Source organism: Haematobia irritans, chromosome 3 (genome assembly GCF_050003625.1).
Source record: "Haematobia irritans isolate KBUSLIRL chromosome 3, ASM5000362v1, whole genome shotgun sequence".
NCBI classification, from domain to species: domain Eukaryota; kingdom Metazoa; phylum Arthropoda; class Insecta; order Diptera; family Muscidae; genus Haematobia; species Haematobia irritans.
Genome location: NC_134399.1, coordinates 117,879,430 through 117,889,710, shown reverse-complemented (window position 1 = coordinate 117,889,710; position 10,281 = coordinate 117,879,430). Strand labels below are relative to the sequence as shown.

The following is a 10,281-nucleotide window of genomic DNA, read 5'->3' as shown; positions in this document are numbered from 1 at the left end:
TTTGACAAAATTTTCTATAGAAATATAATTTTTACAACATTTTCTATAGAAATAACATTTTTACAAAATTTTCTATACAAATGAAATTTTGACAAAAATTTCCATAGAAATAAAATTGTGACAAAATTTTCTATAGAAATAAAATTCTGACAAAATTTTGAAGGAATAAAATTTTGACAAAATTTCCTAAAGAAATAAAATTTTGACAAAAGTTTTCAATAGAAATAAAATTTTGACAAAATTTTCTATAGAAATAAAATTCTGGCAAAATTTTCAAGGGGAATAAAATTTTGACAAAATTTCCTAAGGAAATAAAATTTTGACAAAATTTTCTATAGAAATAAAATTTTGATAAAAGTTTCTATAGAAGTAACATTTTGGCAAAATTTGTATTGAAATAAGATTTTGATAAAATTTTCTGTAGTAATAAAATTTTGACAAAATTTTCTATAGAAATAAAATTTTGACAAAATTTTCTATAGAAATAAAATTTTGTCAAAATTTTCTATATAAATAAAATTTTGACAAAATTTGTATGGAAATAAAATTTTGACAAAAGTTTTAAATAGAAATAAAATTTTGACAAAATTGTCAATAGAAATAAAATTTTGACAAAATTTTTTGGAGAAATAAAATTTTGACAATATTTGTTATAGAAATAAAATTTTGACAAATTTTTATAAAAAAAAATTTACAAAATTTTCTATAAAAAAATGTTGACAACATTTTCTATAGAAATAAAATTTTGACAAAATTTTTTATAGAAATAAAATTTTAACAAAATTTTCTGTAGAAATAAAATGTTGACAAAATTTTCTATATAAATAAAATTTTGACAAAATTTGTATGGAAATTAAATTTTGACAAAATTTTTATGGAAATAAAATTGTGACAAAAGTTTTAAAAAGAAATCAAATTTTGACAAAATTGTCTATAGAAATAACATTTTGAAAAAAAAAAATTTAGAACTAAAATTTTGAAAAAAAATCTATAAATTCAATATCTATAAAATTTTAAAATTTTTGTGTTAGGTCATTCTATACAGTTCCAAGTTCTCCCTTTTGGTAGTAACATTCCTTTATTGGTGCAAGCTAGATTCGTTAAGACATTTAAAATTCGACAACTTTACAATTCTAAGGATATTAATACACCCAAAAACTTGTCTCCGATAGGAGAGACCTTAATATATATTATTGCAAATACTGAAATAAACTTTTAAAATAAAATAATAAAACATTTCTTTTGAAGAAAAAAATCAGTTTTTCATATTAACCACAAAATTTATCAAACATTTCAAAATATTTTTTTTTTTAATTTGGTAGATTTTTATTAAAATTTTGGTAGATTATTTTTGTCACGAGTGGCAACCGTGTATGGGGACCAAATTAGTACCATATGAACCACGCTGGGGTTCTTTCTTACTACCCTTGAGGATTGTACGAAATTTGTATCTCTCTTTAGATATCATTGAACATACATGTACCACGTTTGGTTAGTTAGAAGCAGGGCTGTGGAGTCGGAGTCGGAGTCGGAGTCTTGGAGTCGGAGTCTGAAGATTTGGCTGGAGTCGGAGTCGGAGTCGGAGTCGTAAAAATTTTGCTCGACTCCGACTCCGGCTAAACCAAATTTTTTAAAACACTTCACATTTTTGTAACTAAAAAAGTTTTTACGCAAATTAGTTTCCAATGCGTTATGCATTCGATCAATGTACACCATGATTGGAAATGAAAATCAACTTCCAATTACGGCTATCATTTTATATTTCCTAGAATGTTAGACTAGCAAATGGGCTGGATCGATCCATTTTAATCCCCATATCAATTTATTTGAAATAATTCGAACAATAATTCGAATTTATTGTTTTTAATTTTATTTTAAGGCTATATACCTACACACATATGACAGAAAAAATTGTCAAAGCTGTTTTTTATAGAAAATTTTGTCACTATTGTATTTATATGGAATGTTTTGTCAAAATTTAATTTCTATAAAAAAATTATTCGAAATATTATTACTATAGAAATATTTTTTTCTATAGAAAATTAAGTCAACATTTATTTCTATAGAAAATAAAAAATAAAATAAGTATATACAGCAGTAAGTTCGTCCGGGCCGAATCATAAACATGAATCAAATATACTAATTTTCCTAGAAAATTCCATGGGGGTTTGATGACAGATCAGTTTAACCAGTTCGCATCCCGAAAATAAATGCAAAGATTTTACCTATCAGATTCCGGATTTATAAAAACTATTTTTGTTTGAGTTTAAAGGAATCATAAACATATCCTGTAAATGTGCAAGAAAATTAAGAAAAAATACCTTGATTTGAAATCTAAAATCTATAGTACACCAACTGTTTTATGATTACGAGAAGTAATATCTGGCAAATTTACATTAATGGTAAATGCACCTTCTGTACCCTCAATATCTGAAACCGGTCTATATGGAGGCCTTACCAGCGTTGCAACAACGAATTTTTATTTTGGACCAAATTTTTCCAAAATTCGTACCAGGGGACCAGTTTTCTAATTTAAATTAATATAATTTAAAAGTTACAATTTTTCTAAAATTTTTCTTCGAAAGAAAATTTTTTCAAAATTTTATTTCTATATAAAATTTTGACCTCATTCTATTTCTATCGAAAATTTTATCCATATTTTATTTCTATAGAAAATTTGGTCCAAATTTTATTTCAATAGATTTCATTTTAGCCAAAATTTCAATTTAGCCAAAATTTAATTTCTATAGAAAATGTAGCCAAAGTTTAATTCTATTGAAAATTTAGCCAAAATTTAATTTCTGTAAAAAATTTAGCCAAAATTATATTTCTATTACACATTTAGCAGAAATCTTTTTCTATAGAAAGTTATCGCAAAATTTTATTTTTTCTTAAAATTTGTACAAAATTTTTGCATAATATTGTATCCCAAAATTTTTTAAGAAGCTTATTTCTATACAAAATTTTGTTAAAATTTTATTTCTATGAAAAATTTGTTAAAATTTTATTTCTATGAAAATTTTGTTAAAATTTTATTTCTATAGAAATTTTTGTCCAAATGTTATTTCTGCAGAAAAATTCCATTTGGTCTGACCATCGGACCAACTTCAATAATTTTTTGGGTCTATTTTGGTCTAATCGGACTAATGGGGCTACGCCAAAAACATGGAAGGATACGTACAGTATTCAGCACATCTATTGTAGTTCTAGAATATAGACCCCAAAACGGAGGGCCGGTTTATAAGGGGACTATATCAAAAACTGGACCGATACACAATATATTCGGCACACCTCTTAATGGTCCTAGAATACCTCCAGATTTCCAATTTCAGACAAATTGGATAAAAACTACGGATTCTAGAAGCTCAAGAAATAAAATCGGGAGTTCTGTCTATATGGGAGCTATATTAAAACATGGTCCGATAATCACCATTTTCAGCACTCCTCCTTATAGCCCTAGAATACCTCTAGGTTTCCAATTTCTGGCAAATTGGATAAAAACTACGGTTTTTATGAGCCCAAAAACCCAAATCGGGCGATCGGTTGATATGGGAGCTATATCAAAACCTGGACCGTTCTAGCTCATCTTCGACATGACAAACTTATTATACCCCTGTCACCATTCTATGGTGGTGGGTGTAGAAATATTTTTATGTAGAAAATTTTGTCAAAAATTTATTTCTATAGAAAATTTAGCCAAAATTTTGCTTCTATAGAAAATTGTGCAAAATTTTATTTACACAAAAAATTTTCCAAAATTTCTATTAATAATTTTTTCAAATTTTTTTCTATAGAAAATTGTGCCAAAATTTTGTTACTATAGATTTTTTTTTATACAAAATTTATACAACATTTTATGTCGATAGAAAATTTAGTCAACATTTTATTTTTATAGAAAATTTAGTCTAAATTTTCTTTCTATAGAAAATTTTGCAGCATTTTATTTCTTTAGAAAATTTTGCAAAATTTTATTTACTACACAAAAAATTTTCCAAAAATTTCTATTGATATTTTTTTTCAAAATTTTATTTCTATAGAAAATTTTGTCAAAATTTGTTTACTATAGTTTTTTTTATAGAAAATTTGGTAAAAATTTATTTATATAGAAAATTTTCTCAAACATTTATTTATATAGAGAATTTAGTTCAAATTTTGTTTCTATAGAAAATTTTGCAAACTTTTATTTACTACACAAAAATTTTTCCAAAATTTCTATTTATATTTTTTTCAAAATTTTATTTCTATAAAACAATTTGTCAAAATTTTATTTATATAGCAAATTTTCTCAAATTTTTTTCTTACTGATACTCACTGCTAAGTCGAAAACTGGTAAAAGTGACTCAAATTTTGCTATATAAAAAATTATGAATGTTTCCCAAATATTGCACGAGATTTTGTAGAAGTCTGATTTCAGATTTTATCAAAAATGTAGATCTAAATACAAAGTTGTGCAGAGTATGTTACAATCGGCCCGCTCGACTTTAGACTTTCTTTGCGTTACGTCCCATAACGTTAGATTTAAATTTTAGGTACAGAGATTTTCTAGAAGTATATACAATTTTGTCTTAATCGATTCAGATTCAAATTCATGCATATGGGAATATAACCCTTTATAATAATTTTCGTCCACAAATACATATACTGTCGGTATCTTCTCATATTATGATGGGTATTTATATCATTATTTTATTTATTAAACATTGCCCTAAATTTGAAATAAAAAGTTTAATTGGTATAAATGCGAAATTAAGACCTTTCTTGCACACATAAATAAATACGATACTTTATATCGATCCATATATATACCCCATATATACCCCCTAAATAGAACTACAAATTAGTGGTACTAGAATGAGATTTAGTTATATTACCCGGAGTCGACTCCGGAGTCGGAGTCGGAGTCGAGTTGATGAAAAATGCTGGAGTCGGAGTCGGAGTCGGAGTCGAGCAAAATTGGCTCGACTCCACAGCCCTGGTTAGAAGCATACATACTGGCGAAAATTACTTCAAAATTATACAACTATGAAAAACAAACAATAAAAATAAGGCAATTCTTGCATCAATGCATTTTTGGTCTTTGAAATATTGCTAGAATACGAGATTTAATCTGTGTCAGCAATAGATAGGCATTCTGAACCCTCTTTGCCATTTTATTCTCCATGGTGTTGGCAAAGCGAGAACAATGTCATTCGCTGCTTATTCTCATTATCAACAAGTATTTCTGTTTCAACATGTTGCTTGACGTAACTCAACAATATACCACAGATGACGTCCACCCAAATAAAAGTAAAACAACAACGTATTCCATAAGTTCGTCTGTTGTTAAAAGCCAAATACAATAACATGTGTATAACATTTAACATGGCGTATGTACGTAACATAGAGATTATTATAGTGAATGCGGTTGGAATATAACACTTCTCAGTTAACACTAAATACATTTAAATGTTGATATGAATATGTTTTCATTCTCACCACTGTTATTTGGAATTAGTCATCCTCTTATGAAAGCAGTCGTGGCCGAGTGGTTAAGGCGTCTGACTCGAAATCAGATTCCCTCTGGGAGCGTAGGTTCGAATCCTACCGGCTGCGGTAATTTCATTTTTTATTTTTTTTCATTTCAATTATTTTATTACTAATAATAATGTTAATAAATAATTTGTGCGGTTCAGTAGCGTACGAGAAAAGGTAATAAATTATGTTATCCAAGACAGTGTTGTTGTTGTTCCTGCTTTTTATTATCAATTAATGGTGACTATGTTTACTATAATAAAAATTACATTTTAATCTATGCGAGCTCCACCCAATGCGACTGGTAAAAAAACACATACCGCCAACGATGTTTAATGAATGATTAAAAATATAAGAATGGCATCAACATATTCGTATTTTGCAGAAGGCGATAAATGATAGCATATAGTAGAATTATGGTTACCCTATTGTATGAAAAAGTAATATGATGATAAAATGGGTGAACGAAATATAATAAAATATAGGGTATAGAAAATGAAAAATTATCAGTTGAAACTTTCATAACATACCGCTAGGTCCAAACTTGTTCTATGCGAGTTTTTTTTTAATTAAATTAACAATAAAAATAAATTACACAGAAACAGAGTAAACTCTTTTGTGGAAAAATTAACTAGCCCTTGCAAAAAATTAAGGAAAATTAAATTGAACTGGAGAAAATTTTAAAAATAAATCCAAATTTTAGTTAGAGAAAATGTTCACTTTTCTGCTTTACTTCAAATTTATGGGAAATGTATGTAATAGAGCTCGGTCAAAAAATCGGCATCGAGAGGCCGAGTAACCGAAGCCGAAGCTTTTTTAATAATTTATTTCATATCGATTTATTCCAGTGTTGAATTTTTTTCAGTCAAAACACCCAGTATAATGGATTTCAATTTTCTTGTGTTGATATGACAGATGTGATTTTTTCATCTTTTCTGTGAAATTGAATTCTGTTGCGTGGATATACGAATTAACTTGGAGAACAATGAAGTTACCTGTCTGGCCCTTCTCGATCACTCTAAAGCCTTCGATGCGGTAGTTCATGACATATTGTGTGTTAAATTATTGAATATAATTAAATTTTTATCATCCGCAACCACGGTTGCCACAGTCGGTAGAAGTCTACCAAACATGGTAGATTTTTTACTGTTTGGTAGATTTTGCAAAATATTCTCCAACTAAGAGTTACTTCATGAAAAATAAAATAAATTTATTTGATAACATTTTCTATAGAAATAAACTGTTGACAAAATTTTCTATAGAAATAAAATTTTGACTTAATTTTCTATAGAAATATTTGGCAACATTTTATATAAAATAAAATTTTGACAAAATTTTCTATAAAAATAAGATTTTGACATAATTTTCTATAGAAATAAAATTTTGACAAAATTTTCTATAACAAAAAAAAAAAATTTCAAAATTTTCTTTAGAAATAAAATTTTGACAAAATTTTCTATAGAAATAAAATTTTGACAAATTTTCTATAGAAGTAAAATTGTGACAAAAGTTTCTATAGAAATAAATTTTTTCTAATTATTTCACTTAAAATTTTGAAGCTTCTAATACAAGAAAAGCACAATAACATTTTGACAAAATTTTCTATAGAAATACAATGCTGACAAAATCTTCTATAGAAATAAAATTTTGACAAAATTTTCTATAGAAATAAAATGTTAACAAAATTTTCTACAGAAATAAAATTTTGACAAACTTTTCTATCGAAATAAAATTTTGACAACATTTTCTATAGAAATAAAATTTTGAAAAAGTTTCTATACAAATAAAATTTGGCAAAATTTTATATAAAATAAAATTTTGACAAAATTTTCCATAAAAAAAAATTTTGACAAAATTTTTTTTGAAAAAAAATTTGACAAAATTTTCTATTTTTAAAAACGTTTATATAGAAATAAAATTTTGGCAAAATTTTCTATAAAAATACAATTTGGCAAAAGTTTATATAAAATAAAATTTTGACAAAATTTTCTATAGAAATAAAATGTTGACAAAATCTTCTATAGAAATAAAATTTTGACAAAATTTTCTATAGAAATAAAATGTTAACAAAATTTTCTACAGAAATAAAATTTTGACAAACTTTGTCAAAATGTTATTTCTATAGAAATAAAATGTTAACAAATTTTCTACAGAAATAAAATTTTGACAAACTTTTCTATAGAAATAATAGAAATAAAATTTTGACAAAATTTTATATAAAAAAAAAAATTTGACAAAATTTTTTTTAGGAATGAAATTTTGACAAAATTTTCTATAGAAATAACGTGTTGACAAACTTTTCTCTTGAAGTAAAATTTTGACTTAATTTTCTATAGAAATCAAAATGTGACAACACTTTCTATGGAAATAAAATTATCTATAGAAATAAAATTTTGACATCATTTTCTATAGAAATAAAATTTTGACAAAAGTTTCTATAGAAATACAATTTTGGCAAAATTTTCTATAGAAATAAAATTTGGCAAAATTTTATATAAAATAAAATTTTGACAAAATTTTCAATAAAAATAAGATTTTGACATAGTTTTCTATACAAGTAAAATTTTGACAAAATTTAATATAGAAATAAAATTTTGACAAAATTTTCTATAGAAATAAAATTTGGCAAAATGTTCTATAAATTAAAATTTTGACAAAATTTTCTATAAAAATAAGATTTTGACATAATTTTCTAAACAAGTAAAATTTTGACAAAATTTAATATAGGAATACAAATTTGACAAAATATTCTATAAAAATAAAATTTTGACAAAATTTTCTATAGAAATAAAATTTTGTAGTCACACCTATAGAAAAAATCATGAACAGCATGTTTCAAAACGATTCGTTCATGAATGTGAATCAACACACATGTGATGTCAAACGAAGAACATCTAACATGCCTTGTCAAAACAACAACCTGCGTTATTTATCTGAAAAGGTTATGGTTACGAATTTATAACAAAACTCACTACCGTGACTCGAATCAGCTACATACGCGTTATCAGTCGCTCTAGCACATTGCACTAACGACGGAGCTGCCAACGATAACGAATATTTCAAGAATTGATATCGCGAACGCCCGTAGACGAAAACGTGAACATTCCGTTTTGATTTTTCGTGAATGCTTCCGTGTCATTTTGTTACCGTCCGTTCACGATTTTGGAACGTAATTTTTTTCTTATTAGTGCAGGAACTTTGCCCGTTAGCAGTGGTGTTCCACAGGAGTCAATTTTGGGTCAACTGCTCTTTTCTATCCTAACGACCTTCCTAGTCATCCATCGTGCACTAAAGTGCATTTATACGCTGATGATGTACAGGTGTATGGTTAGGTTAAGTTATGCTATGGTCACACTGATCCGTCGCCACAGCCAAACCAGCAAACATTTTGAGCTCATATTGAATATATAACATCGTGGTAAATTATTCTCCAAAAACCGTACCAAGATATATGGAAAATGGTTCGGTAAACATGTTTGACACTCATTTTGGTCAAATATTTGCCTAGTGTGACCATAGCCTTAGGTTAGGTGGCAGTCCGATGTATCAGGCTCACTTACACTATTCAGTCCATTGTGATACCACATTGGTGAACTTCTCTCTTATCCCTGAGTGATGCCCGATTCCATGTTAAGCTCAATGACAAGGGACCTCCTTTTTATAGCCGAGTCCGAACGGCATTTCACATTGCAGTGAAACCACTTAGAGTAGCATTGAAACCCTCAGAAATATCCCACCATTACTGAGGTGGGATAATCCACCGCTGAAAAACTTTTTGCTGTTCGGTCGAAGCATTAATCGAACCCACGACGTTGTGTATGCAAGGCGGGCATGCTAACCATTGCACCACGTAGGAGCCTTATATTTCTCCACAAACTTGTCTACCAAAATTCTAACAGTCTTCGGCCGACTATTGCTTTCTTTGCCGAACATCGGCTTTGGCCAAAAATCCCGCTTCATTCAAGCTATATTGTGTAGAATGAGGGCAACCGGCGAAAATAGAAAACTTGAACTGTATAGTGCCTGTACTCAAATTTCCCGTCCTCTATAAGGTGTCACACAAAGTCACCTACATCCATCCAAACAAAAGTTTCTCTTTCGTTGCCTCCCATATCGATTTATTGATAAATTAAAGCGACATGCAACCCATCTACCGGTGCTAGGAAAGACTTAAATTTCAAACACCAAAATGCAAAAAAAAAAACACACGTCTCTATAGACTTCAGCTCTTTAGATTGAAAAACTAATTAAAGTATCGTTGCTATTACGGCAAAAATGTTTTGGCAGGCGTTGCCGGTGAATTTTAATGAATATCATGAGAACAGAATTTAAACTAAACCATCAACTTCCAATGAATGAAATGTACAGCAGTGAAATAAATAAAAATTATACAGATAAGGGGCCTTTATAATGCACACTACCGTGCGATAATGCTCGCGTCCAACTATTCGATATATATACCAGATATTGGTCACACTATATGTTAGAAAACACAATCGATACCGCACATTTTGTTAATGTCATCGATAACACATTTATCGACATTTTACTTATCGTCGATAATTTTAAGGATTTGGTCAAATTGTAAGATTCTTTATAAACACAGACATTTCGCCCGGATAAATTTATAGTAGTTAAATTTCAAGGGCCGATGTTGAATGTGAACCACACCTAAACGCCAAGTTTTTTTCCGAATTTTATTTCACATTTCTCTATTTCTGACTTATTCAATTCCAACCATGGACGTCGTGAATAGGCAGAATGGCTCCA

At 27.9% G+C, this 10,281-nt stretch overlaps 1 non-coding gene across 1 annotated transcript; it reads left to right on the top strand.

Moving 5' to 3' along the window:
• Positions 1–5,510: 5,510 nt before the first annotated feature.
• TRNAS-CGA (transfer RNA serine (anticodon CGA)) lies at positions 5,511–5,592 on the top strand. Its single transcript has one exon. It is a non-coding gene; the product is annotated as a tRNA-Ser (tRNA).
• The last annotated feature ends 4,689 nt before the right edge of the window (positions 5,593–10,281 follow it).